Raw genomic sequence first — 15,519 nt, forward strand, 5'->3', positions numbered from 1 at the left:
TAAGAGAAAAGAAGGCTGAGGAATGACCTTATTGCTTCCAGAGGAGGGAATGTGGAGAGAGTGGTGCTGCTGTCTTCTCTGTTATCCACAGAAGTGTGGAAATGGTTCATAACTTCACCAGGGGAGACTTAATTTGGACATTAGGAAGCATTTTGTTATTGAGATTGGCTGAGGTGTTCAAACACTGGAACAGGTTTCCTAGAGAGGTGAAGAATGTCATAAGCCTTTCAGTCTTTAAGAGGCATTTGGATTATGCCTTGGATAGCATGCTTTAACTTAGTGAACCCTAAGTTGGTCAGGCAGTTGGACTAAACCGTCATTGAAGGTTTCTTCCAAGTGAAATATTCTATTCTATTCTATTCTATTCTATTCTATTCTATTCTATTCTATTCTATTCTATTCTATTCTATTCTATTCTATTCATTGTCATTCCATGAAATAATTCAGTAACAGAATTAAAGAAAAATAGATCGCATTTGGATACAATTCTTAATAAAACTGTGAAGCTATTCACCAAAAGATCTTTGTGATACCAGCAATGTAAATTGATTCAAAGTAGTTTTAAACTTATTCAATAAAGGGGATGCATTGATCACTACAGAGTGTGGTTGGCTGAGTGGAATTTTCAGGTCACAAAACTTGGCTAGCGAACAGAGGGTATACAGAGGATATACCAAGGGAAGTCTTAAACCTCATTTGGCCTTGCTTCTATGCTTGTCTGAGAAAAAGGGTACAGCATTAGGTCATACAAAGAATACTGAGCTAAAGAGACATTGTTTGGCTTGATTTCTTTTGGAACTTCGAATTCCTTTCCCTAAAATGCAGGATTTTATGTTCCCAGTCTATTTCCTGAATTTGAGTCCACAATGTAGGTTACTGAAGCACTCCTGAAATTATTCATCCTTAGAATGACTGCTATGTAGATATGCCATACACACGGACTTCACATATGGAACTATATAATGTATAGTCCTTTGTCTTTTCTTCTCCTCTTCCCTTTCTCAATTGCCCTTACATTTTCCTTCCTTGGATATCGTTAATATTTGTCAAAGAGAAAGCAAGATAGATTATTTCAAGTCTTCTCTTCAGTGTAACACAAAATTTTCTCAAAAATGCTGCTGCCCAAGTGCTGCAGGGAGACAAGGATTTTAATGAGCCATTAGAGCATGCAGGATTAATAAGATATTAATCAAATGTGGATCACCTGCAGACAATGAATAATATATTGGGAAAGACTGCCAAGAATAATAAAAACCAAATGAACAAAATGGAGAGAAGATTATGGGGAATTATCTTGAAAATTACAAAAGAGTAGAAGTACTTGGTTCCTGGCCATATCTTAAAATAAGGACTTGGTTTCCTGGGCAGCTTCAGCACTGAAGTTAATTTGTTTGATAAAAGTAAAGAGACAACAATATCATCACCAACCCTTGAATCTGATGCCCTAATTTGGTGGCATTAAATATCATAATTATAACTCAACTGGTGCATTTTATGTCTTTAATGATCCTGATTCTGAAGTGGGTTGAGAAATAAGATCTTCCACTGACATTGGTATTTGTTGTGATACTGGAATATCAGTCAGAACTGGGATGTCTACCAGTAATTGAATAGAAAATTCCATTTTTAGAAATGAGTATGGAGTTTATGGAACATAACCAGACCCTGAAAGTTATTACTATCATTGTATCAAAATTATAAATAATAATAATTACATTGTATAATGGTTGATGTGTTGAAAATCTGGAGACAAATATGATGGTCTTAATTTTTCAAGCAAAGATTAATTCACTTCTAATAAAACATTCCCTGCTACTGGAAACTTGTAATGACATGAGTAGCACTGACATCAGCAGGAATTTACACAAGGATCCCAGGGTTCAGCTCCAGGACAGAGTTCAGTGACTTCTTGAAGTGACTAACACAGATTAAGGACTTTTCACTTTAGAATTTTACATTTCAAAAAGGATTTCCTCTTTTTTTAAAGTGATAGTTTCATTTTTATTATAAAATTATTTTTAGAGACAAGGAAGAAGTCTTAAAAGTCATGGCAGTGGAAGTGGAAGTGACTTATCCCTCAACAGCAAAATAGGCACCTGTCCCTTTCTATCTTTGTTGAATACAAAGTACTCTATATGAAGTCCTTCTGCACATCATCTGACATAGTTTTGTTGTCACTCAACTTTCTTTATATCCATGTATTTAAAATTATCTATTATGTAAAAACATACCCATGTGGCCCAATACAGAGTGGATAAATAAGCCATTTCTAAACCATTCATCTTGTGTACCAGAAACTGTCTAAACATATTAGCCAGTCAATGATTTAAAATGTTTTGGTTTTTTTTCAAAAATTCAGAATAAGTTAATAAACACAGAGGTTTATTAATTTTTATATTATGTGGTCAATGATGTTTTATGAAGTTAATATTATCTACTACATATCAATAATTCAAGTACTTAATAAGTGAGACAATGAGGTTTGAATATGTGACCTATAAAGCAAAATAGCACTAGATTTCAAAATTTAATATTTTATTTTTGTTGCATAAAAGACATGGAAAAAAAATCAGCCTTTTTTTACTAGACTCTTAATGCAGGTGAAAGAGTTAAATTCATATGAAACAGGCAGTCAATGTCTGCAAGATTTGCAAATCTAGCTCTGCATAGACAGATTTAGATATGCAAGATCAAATTTCAAAAGACCTTGTATTTTGGGGGTGTCACCCATTACAAATCAGTCATGCAAGCTTTTCTGATGACAAAGTATTAACTACTTGGTTTAAAATTCGCGTCATTAGATGTATGTGCTGCAATCAGACATTTCCTGTTCATGAAAATACATATAATTAAAGAGAGAAAAAATTTATGTCAGCTGCCAGATGTGCCATTTGCTTACACAGTGCATACCATAGACAGGGTGAGAAGTATAAGATTGTTATTTTGTCTTTTTATAAACTCTCAGTTTTACCAGTTTTGAAAGCAGTTGTCTCCATAATGATCATGATCTCAGAGCTGCAGGAATACACATTCTCTATCCCCTAGTGGCCTTTCTTATTATACTTTAAGTGCTATGCAAAATCGTCTTTGCCTCTGTTTTGCAAGGCAACTGCAGTAAGAGATTGTAGCCATGAAGAATTGCAGATGGCACCAAGGAGAAAGGCACTGCAGACAAACAGCCACAAGGGAAGGGCAGTGTGTGCAGCAGCAGCAGGCACAGAGAATTTGCCTGAACTGCCAGAAGAAAAGTGAACTCATTTTATTAGAAAGGGAGATCGGATTGTGAGATATAACTGGGACCTTTTAAAATGAGATCACCCACTGATCTGAAATGCAAACACTTCATGCCCTCCTGATTTTGTTTTGACAGTGAACATACCTCATAAGCCTTCAGTTTGAGAATCCAGGCTGCCTCATTCTAAATTTCAACCCCTTTCCTAACTTGGTGTTATTTTCACCACATCTATCTTACCTTCCCAGCTCTGTGTTCATAGTTTTCATATTAATTTTAGGTTAAATTCGTCATTTCTTGAAGGTTGCAGTTGTCTCTAGCTATGTATTTCCTTTGAATCCTTAGGAAAAACTTTATAGTGAGATAACTGAAGAGATTACCCTCAGTTATTAATTTGCAGCCTACAATAAGTTCATATTGGCTTCCAACTCCTTGTAGTCTTCTTTGATCATTAGGCAGAGTGTGAAAACATCATATCAGCAGTTAACACAGACATACTGTACATTCACCTTCAGTCACACACTGTCATGCCCTCCCTGCATGGCAGCCCAGAGGTGACAGACACAGCTAAAAAAGAAACACTTCACAATGCTTAGAGACATTCAAACCTCCTCAAAACTAGAAACAGTTCCCATAAAAGGACATTTGTAGTTAAATATGCACATCAGTGTCCTGACTAAGCAGAAGCACAATTAAGATTTTTTTTTTCATAAAAAAGCAGTGTCCTAGCCCATAAATCAAAAATCTGAGAGAAACAGGATGCAGTCCAGGCTGATGCAGATCAAATACAACAAAGCAAAATCTCATATTCTAGGCAAAAAAATCCCCTATACTCTTGAAAAAAACTATTCTCTAGAAACGATTTCTCTGTAAAATTATGTATGCTCTAAAATATGGGTTTGTAATGGAAATGTATATTTATATGCAAATCTAAAAAAAAAATTGAACAAAGTGCACTTTCATCACAGAATTTGTAAAGAGACATTTAGCCTTGGTGATGGAGAAATAACCTTGTGATGATCTGTGTTAATTTGACAAAATCATCTGAGAGCCATTTAAAAACACTGGAACTGCTAAAGAAATACACTTTTCCTCCATTGGCTATGACAATAATAGTTATGGCTGAAGTAGGTTGTGGACTTGCAGCTCTCTGAGGGTAAAGCCATGCTCATAAGGGATTAGACTGGTTTACCTGCAGTGCTTATCTGCAATGTTGGACTCCAGACTACAGTGAAACAATGTTCTCAATTATTAAATTAACACGATTTTTGCACACAGTTGATTAATTAAACTCTATAAATTAATTTTTTTATCTTATTGGAAGAAAAAAATTGAAACTCTCTAAACAACAGGTGAAATTTCCAGAATCTGCTTTTAAGTACAGGTCTATAGATTTAAAAGACGGATTAAAATAATGAGTGAGATCAGGACATCTAATGATTTTTTGAGACAGAAGAACACAAATGTGTTTGAAGCTTTTTCTTACCCAAAAATAAAAATTCTTTCACCTACATTTCACAAACTAACATATAGAACAAAATAAAACTTTTTGTGTGGAATACATGTATGTATAAACAATGAAGATATCCCTTGGAGGAAATGTATAATGTGGGATCCACTAAGGAACCAGGTAAGAAGAGACTGCTGCAGCTCCATGTTCCCATGTCCAAACAAGGACATTTCCCACCTGAACACTGGGGCTGGAGAGTCCCCTGGAGGGGCCCAGATAATCTGCTTCCTCCTCCAGAGTCTGAATTCCAATTCTCACTTGCCATTGTGCTCTGTGAGGGGTTTGGCAGTATCTTAGCACACAATTATTTGGGCTACCCCCATCCAAACTACCTTCATTTTACTCCAGTGACCCAGTCTCTTTTCTGGGATGTAGAAAAATTACTTTCTTTCCTGTCTTTGGGAATTTGAACCTAATTTTTGAATTTTACAAGCTTCCCAATCTTTATTACTACTACCACTATTATTATTTAAATATAGTAGTATTAATATTTTGGGTAGAGTTCTTGGAGTTTTTCCTCCTCAGATGCTTTGGTGCTAGCAAACCTGCATCAGGCCTCAGTGGTTTTTATTTATTTCCATTAACTTTTTTATGCTTTACATAACTTTTATATCTCACATGTTTTTCTAGCCAAAATAATTTCACAAATTTAACATGAATTCACGAAGATTTGTGGTTGTTCCAAAATTTCCTCTTTCATGGAATCGATTATTCATTGAGAAAACAAAGAAATAAATACTACAACGTTTTACTTAGCAGTGTAAACCTGTCTGGTTTGGTGGGTTTTTTGGGGTTTTGTGGTTTCTTGGCAAACTTACATGATTTAAAAAAAAATATTTTGCCATCTAAATTTCCTTGTATATCTAGTTAGTTTTTACTAAGGAGTACACTTTGGGGTTCAGTAAAGGTGATTTTTTTTTTTTTTTTTGCTTGTGAATTGCTGTTATGAGATGAAAATATAATTAGCCAGGTTCTTATCATACCATAATGCAAGGTCTGTCATCTCCATTTCTTCTCTTATTAGGTAGGAAATAGTACAATTCATAGTACAATTTTTTTTTAAATAACTGAAATGGAAGTTTATGCCCATAGTACAAGCAGGATTCCATTTATTTCCTGAAATATTAACGATAATTTAACTTCATCATAACATTTATGTACCACTAAATCATGCACATATCTAACATTAGACATGCTCAAATGGTAAACTGTATAGAAATGAGCAGCTGGGACAAAGCCTTAACTTTGTAATTTGAATTACCTTATACAGAGTGTGCAGATTTGGGAAGTGGGGTACACAGCTTTAAGTAGTTATGACTTAATGAACCTTTCACATGGAATTTATTTAAATGTGAATTATTCTGTTAAAGACAATGGTTAGCAGATTCCTGTAGGAAGACTTTTACCAGCAATAAGGCACCAATGGCATGCAAATATTTTTAAATGGAGAAAACATCAGGATATGATTCAGTCAAATGACAAAATTTTAAAAATTTAAATATTCAAATTTCTTGTTATGCTAGTATAAAGGATTAATGGATGGAAGAATCTACAGCCAGTACCTAGTCACTCTTCACAGAATAAGGTAAGACAAAATATGCATCTATATGAAATAACACATGAAAGAATTTCTATATATCTACATTTTTCTGGTCTCTCCATGTGCATAAATACAGATATGATACCATGCATTAAGTTATAATTACTTTTAGCTGTTCTGCTTTGGTGGTCACTTATCTTTATTACAGTTTAATGAGTAAGTTTAAAACAAGTTCAAGACAAATCAATATTTGATCTTACACTGAAGAAAATTCTTTGCAATATCTGGAAGGAATTTCATAAGAAATACGAATGAGGGAGGCATTATAAAGATTATGTTTCGGTTTTATGGCAAGAATACATTTATCCTGTTAAAGTCTTGCAGCAAATTGTTCACTGGACTGCCACAGCTTCTCACATACGGTGGAAAATGCTTTAGTCTCTCCTTCTGACAGCTCCCTCAGGACTCATCAGGTCCCACGGACTTGTGCACCTTAGATGGTCTCGAAATTGGTCTCTTGCAGCAGGATCTTCATTCTCCCCTTGACTGTGGCTTGATTGGTGTGGCTGGGGCACTTGCTGCTGAAGATCAAGGACTAAAAGTCATTGAATGTCTCAGCCTTTTCCATACCCTGAATAACCAAGCATAAGGTGTCCTTACAGATAGAGCCCACATTTTCACTGGTCTTTCTTTTTGCCAGTGTATCTACTGAAGCTGTTCTTGTTGCCCTAGACATTCCAGGCCATATTTAAATCTGATTCCTGTCTGCCTGGACAATTTCTCTGCATTCCTCCTAGACTGCCTGTCCTTGCTTCCACCCTTTGTAGGCTTTCTTTTTGGGTTTGTATTTCTCCAGGAACATCTTGCTCATCCATGCAGGTGATCTGGTGGTTTTTCCTGTCTTTGTCAGAGAAAGCTGTTCCTTGAATACAAAACAGCTTTTTTTCTTGAATAAAAAACAACCCCTCTTCCTTTCAGGACCTTAGTCCATGGTATTCTACCAAGCAGACCCCTGAAGAGGCAAAGATCTGCTCTCCTGCAGTCCAGGCTAATGATCTTGTTGTGTGCCCTGCTCACTGCCCGAAGGATCTTGAACTCCACCATTTCAAGCTCACTGCGGCTCAGGCTGCCCTCGAGCTTCACATTCCCACCAGCACATCCTTGCAGAGGAGAACAAGGTCCAACAAAACACCTCTCCTTTACAGCTACTCTCTCCATTGGAGAGTGAAGTCATCAGCCATGCATTCCAGGAATTCCTGCTGTGCTGTCACTCCAAGAGATGTCAGGGTCTCCTATGAGGACCAGGCTTGTGGTACAGTCCTATCTGCCTTTAGAGCATCTCATCTGGTTGGGTGGCCTGTAGCAGACCCTCACATCATGTCACTTATCCCTGCCCTTCCATTAAAGCTTTGGTTGGCTCCTTATCCATCCCTAGCTGAAGTTCTTATGATTAATTTCTAGTGAGGAACTCCTGCTGCTCCTGAAAAATTATCCTGTAAAAAACAAAGTTCTCAGGATGGTTTTTTTTTTCAGTGCCCACTTTTTCGTTCAAACTGGAGCTAAAGACTAGTATTTCAAATTTATTATGAAGCTGTGTTTTAAAGTTGGACTGGAAATGTGTTCTAAATTATTTTTAATTGTTTAATATGCTTTTCCAGTGTTAAAAGAATGTAAAAGGAAAATAGTCTTTGAAATCAGAACACTCTTAGCTGAACTCAAAAAAAATAGAATGAAAGATAATAGTAGAAAATTTTCTGATATTCATGGTTTTGCTGTGTTGCCTTCTGTTTCCATCCATGGGTATTGACCCAAGTTTATTCCTAGGGAATACTGTGTGTTCTTGGCAACTGTGGTTATGGGGAAAAAATGAGGTAGAGTTATTCAAGAGCACAGGGAGTTATGAAAGGCATGAATCATGGGATCTAACAGCATGAACTGAATAAAACCTGCAAAATTATTTTCTGGGGTCAACTGGGTACTGAAGGTGATACAGGACCTTGGGAGGAGGCTGGATATTTTGTGGGTTTTGTCTGTTTGTTTTGTTTCTATATTCTGTCCTATTTCTCTCTCTATCTTGCCCTACTCTTAAAATAATTGGCTGCAATAGATAAAAGAAATAGAATAAAACAGCTTGGATGAGTCCTGCAGTAGGCATCCAGTGTGATGCACTGTCTGTTGTATTCCATGGAAGAAAAAGACACAGAGTAATCTTGACATCTCTGCTAAAATGAAAAAGGAGATCTGCTCTGAGTTACTGCTATTTCACTAGAATAAATTTGTCTTTTTTTTGTTTTCATTGTTCGGTTATTTTTTTTGTCAGTCACATTGTGGGACTTTTTGGCAAATTAAACAGACCTAGGTAAACATTGAGTTGAGTGCTTTTTTTGAATTTTAGTTGTACTTCTCTTGCTACAGTTATGTATTAACTGGAGAACTGCTTTGTCACATACTCTTATCTTCAGTCTTTTACACACAAGTTGACACTTTTTTCATAACACTTTCAGAGCAGGGTTAGGGGATGACCCTCTCACTCTTATGAATATCCTACTACACTATGGAAAATACTCTGTGCTCTCTCCTGCAAGATTGAATTCTGCACAACAACAGGTTTTGATATTTTTCTATCATTCAGTTCAAGCAAATAGTTTTAAGTATGTCACCAGAGGTTTATAGATTAGATGACCCGAAAGGAATTGAATAGATTCAATAGAACTGGTATAGTTTCAAATACATATAGAATCCATTTCTGCTATAACAAGTTAGTCCAAAATGATGTGGTGTAGTCAAGGAGTTCCATGTTTTTAAACTGGCTTGCTCATTCATTCTGGCAGTATTAAATGTAAACTCCTGTGATATTATTAAATTAACTTTTATAATCCTACTTATAAAGAGATTTACTGCCAAAAGGAGAGATCAAAAGGTTAATTTATTGGAGCAGCTCTCACTAGCTATTAGCAAAATTTATAGGTTAGTACAGTTCTAGACATTAATCAGATTTCTATATGAAACAACACATTAGAGTGTGCCAGTCCAACCTCTGCTTACAGGGAAGACCTTTTGAGGTTGGATTATTATGCTGTAGCAAAAAAATGCTTTGTTAGTTTCAATTGACTCAACACATACTACTGCTTTGAGACTGCTAAGAAATCCCTGACTAATTTTTCTAGGATGCAAGCTCCACCCACACCCACTCACCCCCTCCCCTCCCCCACTGGATTGTTTATTTAAATGAATTGAAAGAAATTGCAAAAAAAAAAACCAAACAAAATCAAAAACCCAAGCATTGCCAGGATGCTTGTCTTGAATTGTAAAGCTACTTTAGGAAACATATTTATATGATTTAGGAGTCTAATCATGATGAAAATTAACAGCTTAAAGATCCTCAATCTTTTATATGCTTTTGAAAATATTGCCCATAAACACTCAGACAAGAATTCTCTGAGATGATCTGCTTGCCTAGGTTACAGTTCTCTACATCAAAAAGCAATGGTATTAAAGTTGGATTTCATAGGTAAGGACTTAAATTTAGAATTACAACAATAGTGATTATGAATTGTAACTAACTTTGAGATGTTAATGATATGCAGTCTTCATTCATGTGAAGACAGAATATAACTTGTTTTAGGTATAAATCTTGATGCTGTGTCCTTAAATCTTTTGATTTTTAAGTGAATAAGTAAGATAAACAGATCTGATACCTGTATTTCTGTAGCTTACTTCTACCAACAGGTCATTCTAGGAATTACCTAACAGAAAACACTGTTTATGCAATATTGAAATACTCAATGGATCTTTAACATGGAAATAATAAATGTAAAGAAAAATCCAGCATTTGTTTCAATTTCTTTAGAACAGCATGAAAATGCTGTTCATATTAACACACAAAAAATGAGTTAGTGTGGGTGGGTTTGTCTGTATTATGGATATCCTACATTGTCCAGGACAGAAATCATGGTGATGCAATAATGAATTTTGCAGCCAAAATCACTGTTCCCATCAAATGCTGGACAAATGCTAGCAATGGAAAGATGCAGCAAAAAGGTGAACTCAGTCAAGGAAATGCTTCAGATCACATCAATAATTCAGAAATTTCTGGTATTATATAGGAACATATATAATGTTCCTCTCTTTTTCTGCAAACCCAAGAAAAGCAGACTCACATTTATAGATGAAGCATCACAGATTTATGATGAGATCATTTGATCTCACCCAAAAATACAAGATTCAAAGATAAGGTTTTCATAAATATTATCAATTTTGACGGGCATACATCAATCCATGTCCAAGTGTGAAAACAAATTGCAAAGACTCCAAAATAACCAGGCAAAGGTAAAGGGTAAATTACCAGTCTCTATGCAACACTAAGTAGTATGGAAACAAGTAAATCACAGAACATAAAAATAAGAAACACAATTTCTGATGAGATGACTCCTGGGAAGATACTGCCTACACTGCACACACCATCACCTCCTTTCCATCAGAGTGATTGCCAGTGGAATATAATCCCTCTGTATTGCAATAATCAGTAACAAAATGAGAATAAAGGCACCAAAATCCTGTAAAAATGGGAACAGGAAAATAGATCACCACAAACAAAATTTTCTGGTGTTTCTCATGTATGCAAAATTCTGAATATATAAATATATAAACTAATACAAAACCTTTGACATAATGTCGATTTTAAAAAACATCCAATTCATTATGTTCTGAAAAGAAATTCTGTTATGTCACTTGTACAAAACAACATTTATGCAAAAATTTTTGAAGTATGTCTCCTACATTTATGGAGGCTCTATTTAGTCATTAGTTTAGCAATAATGTAATGAGAAAAGTAAAGAACTAGATTTTACTTTAAAGAAACACTACAGTCCCAAACTAACAACAAAATAATGAAGGAAATTTCCCTGCAATAAGGGAAAATAAGATCATATTTAAAAATTTGAATAAAAGCACAGAACAAAAAGAGGAACAGCAAGCCCAAAAACACATTTTTCCTCCTTAATATATATGGCATTGCAGTACTTGCAGAAATACTTTGCTATGTTGAAAAACTAATCCTCAGTGTAATCATAGTTATAATACTTCCCAAAAAAAAAAAAAAAAAAAACCAAAAAAAACAGAACTCAAGCAAAATTTTAACCATTCTAAGGACAACTTAAATTATACCCATAAAAATATCCCTGAGCCTAATGAATCTCACAACCCCAGGGAAATCTGAAGTTGCTGTGGTTCTCTGCACAAGATTCAGGCAGTAGTACAGATGAGCCTGTTTCCCAACACACACATACAAGTAGACATGACTGACCAGCAGTGGTAAGTGTAGCCAGGACTGCAGTGCCTTTAGATGCACCAGATGCATACAAATATCACTCATATAAATGACATAAAGCCCTTACCCTTTCCAGGCTGGCCCAGGCCTGCTTCCACCCATATCCAGACCCAAGACCAGCCAGCCAGACTACTCCCCAGTTAGTCTGAGTTGAGTTTGCTAGCATCTCACAAACACACACACACACAAAAAAAAAAAAAAAAAAAAAAAAAGGAGATGAACACTCATACACATCTCTGCAAGGACAGAAACAGGAATTTACCAAGAAGTGAGAAGAAACCATACCATGATCACAGACAGGACTCATGCAAGTGTAGTTTGTTTTTATGAGACTCACTTCTACAATAACCTCTCTCCATTTTTTTTTGATTTTTGATTCCTCTCCTAAGCAGTCTATAGTAAATTTAGGAAATTTTCATAATCCCTCCAAGCATTTAATAAAAAGTTTTTCACACTCTCAGTGATCCACCTCAAATATCTTATAGTAAGTTTTCTCTTTCACACCATCCAGAATATTCCAATTTCCTTTTTAACTTGTTACAAAGTTGTGATTGATCTGCCCAAAGTAACCAGAGGCCTCATGCCTTTACTAGCCCATCTAGCAATTCTGGTTTTCACAGAATCACAGAATAGTCTGAGCTGGAAGGGAGCCAGGAGAATGACCAAGTCTGACACTTGAATGAACGGCTCATACAAGGATGGAACCTGCGACCTTGGCAGATTTCATTAACTGCTGCTCCTTTCATGAATCTAAATGTGTGTCTTTTTTCTTTGCTTTTGCTGTTCCTTTTCTTGGCCTTTTAACCAGATGTTCTTACAGAACAGATGTCCAGCTGTCCTTACAGAATAGAGTCTAAAATTCAAGGCTAGCCCTCTCCTTTTCCCTGGCTGTTGCTTTCTTTATGAGTGGAACAATGCATTTGGAAGAAATTGAAAAGCAAGCAGAAGGCAAGAGGGGAAGAACATATTCTGCAACACACATCTTACATATCCGTGTCCCTTCAATATTCACCAAATTTATTTTTCAATTTTCTGAATCTTTCAGGAATAAAGACCACTTAAAAGAGATATATTAGAGAGACCTTAGTTGTCCTCCTTTTTTAAATAATAAGCAAGAATGCTGAGAATTTGCTGCTTGTGAATAAGAGTAGATAAATATTGAATTCTACTGTTTACCTTTTATAAAATTACTTTGAGGGCTCAAAGTTCACTCCAATGCCACAGAAATTTTAAGTTAAAAAATATAACTGGATCTTTATTATATTAACTGTATTGTTTGTGTCATTCCATCTCTCCATGCATTCATAATAAAAAAAAAAAAAATCAATACAGGAATTCTTACAAACCTTTTCACAAATATTATAAATTGTATTCCAATTTTTGTTTCTTAGTGAACCTATTTTCATCCAAACCCTTTATAAACAAATGGCTTCCTATCCTGAAAATGCACTTATAAACAAACCACCTGGAAAAATTACTGATAACTATCTTCTTATTCTTCTAAATTCTAAAATAAGATCAATTATTAAGATATTGAATATCTTCTACTAATTGCTTAAAGACCTCAACTTTATATTATGCATAAACATCTATTAACCAGGCTGTCTAAGAATGACAAAACCAAAGATCAGGAAAGCTTTTTTGCTATAGTACGATCCTGTTATGAGTATTTAGGTCTTGAAGTGGATTAAATAGCTGAGACTGACAATTATTTTTTCTTAAGTACCTTGTTTAAAAAAATAAAAATTCAGCAATGACATGCAGAGAAGCTTTTATCTCAGGCATGTTGGCATGAAAACCTGCTGTTTATTCTTGATTTTATGTAGATTTCTAATGTGGAATGTATAAACACAACAATAAAACTGTGATTCAGATTATTTCACTTGATATCAAACTGCAAAGGTGGGTGCTACTCGGGTTTCAGCAGATTCATGGCACCTGCTCTTCATCTTTGAATTGCCCATAACTTGATACCTGAGGTTATCCTCCTCAAATATATGAGGCTGAAGTGTCTCTGCATTATGGCTGAAATGTCTCTGCATCCATGATTTCTTTGATGCATCTTTACAATGACACTTTTGGGACCTAAATTACATATATAGAGAAACATGGAACCATTTCATACAGACTCATAAAGTTTATACGAGTGATCCTTTTAGCAAGATTAAATACCAAGTGTGTGGTGAGATCAGTAAAAGAAAGAGTTTACTGCACAGCTTGTGTCTGCTTTCTAGATTTTGTTTTCCCAAACTACCACTCCATATTTTGTAGGATTTTTTTAAGCAGCATCCATGAAACTGAGTTGACAATAGGTACTGAGGACTCTTGATACCCTTACAAGATGAAAAATATAATAAATTAATTCATTAAGATAAACATGAATAAAAACACTACTTAGGTTTCATTTAATTGAATGACATATTCCCCTGTTGCAAGTGCAAATCAAGGTTCAAGATTTCAATTTTTGCAGTAAGTGCAATAATTTTTTGATAATAAGGTGCATGAAATGATGAAAAATACAAGAGGAAAAGCTCTATGGAAATGTGATTGTATGAGTTTTCCTTTCTTTTCAAATGCATTTTTACAAGTACCATGGAAATAATTTGAAATATTTTTTTCATTTTATTAGAATTAAATGTACACCCATGTACTTTAGGTAAGGTTTGGAAACTGATCTTTTCAGTGCACACGTTTTGATGATCCCTGCTCAGAAATCAATGGTGACTAAATGCTACATTCAGCTGGGACTGTTCTGATGTAATTGAAGACTTAGTAACACCCAGTTGAGTTAATGGATTTCAGCCAGTATAGAACTACAAAAAATCTACAAAAAACCTAAAAAACCTGGAAAATAATGGTGCAAACCATTATTCCCACAATTCTTTATTTGAGCAGCGATTATTTAGGTATCTGTCCAATTATATTCTGTATCTTTCCAATTGTATGGTTGAGTTGGCATTCAATGTTCTAATATATTTGTGTATTATATGTATTCTCAGTGTTGCATCAATCTAAGCAATAAATGGTGTTTTAAAAAAATAAATGAATAATAATGATGGAGTGATGATAGATTCTAAAAAATGTTTGATGTTAATAATGAAATTACAAATAATATAAGAAAATAATATATTAATGTGCAACTTTATTTATTTATTTATTTATTATTTATTATTGCACCTAAACATCTTTAAATATTAAAGTTATTCTGGCTAAAAGCAAGATTTAGAGCTTTCTAGAAAATAGTGCTTTGGTTTACTAGCAGTTTTCAAGTTCCAGATTTGTTTTATTCTACATTGGCATGAAAAAGCCTTTTAAATGCCACTTCTGACTGGAAGTGTGTCAAAATTTTTGCTTCATGTTGAAAAGGGCAAATTTTTGATGCAAGCCTTTCTCTCCTGAGTGTTTGTTCTTGATCAAAGCCTTTACACTGGAAATATTGTAAATGTCTCTGGACTGTTTCTGAAAAGTGTTTTGACTTCCACAAATCATCCTGCTCAAATGTGATTGTTCATAAATAGCTAAAACAGTGAACCTTGGTGCCCTGGAGATTTGTGTTACTTTGCCTCAAAACGCCCTGTAATGCATCCCACCACACTTCACAGAACATTCTAAAATCAAGACAGAACTTGTAAATACCAATTTTTTCTCCTGTATATACCTGTTCTGGATAACTTGCTGCTACCAGAAGAAATGGATAATCACAGGGTTGTCACAATTTTTATTTCTAAGAACAAGGACCTGAATCTCTCTCTTCAACAAACTTTTAGGGGGATGTTGCAATGGGACAAGAAAGACTTCAAGTTTGGCAGGGGGTTCAATAGTTGGTTAAGACTTCTGAGAACTTATTATGGGTGACTTTTAGATGGCATGATCACATGAAGAGGCAAATTAAAAAATTGTGAAAAATA

The sequence above is a fragment of the Oenanthe melanoleuca genome, chromosome 2, assembly GCF_029582105.1.
Source record: "Oenanthe melanoleuca isolate GR-GAL-2019-014 chromosome 2, OMel1.0, whole genome shotgun sequence".
Lineage (NCBI taxonomy): Eukaryota > Metazoa > Chordata > Aves > Passeriformes > Muscicapidae > Oenanthe > Oenanthe melanoleuca.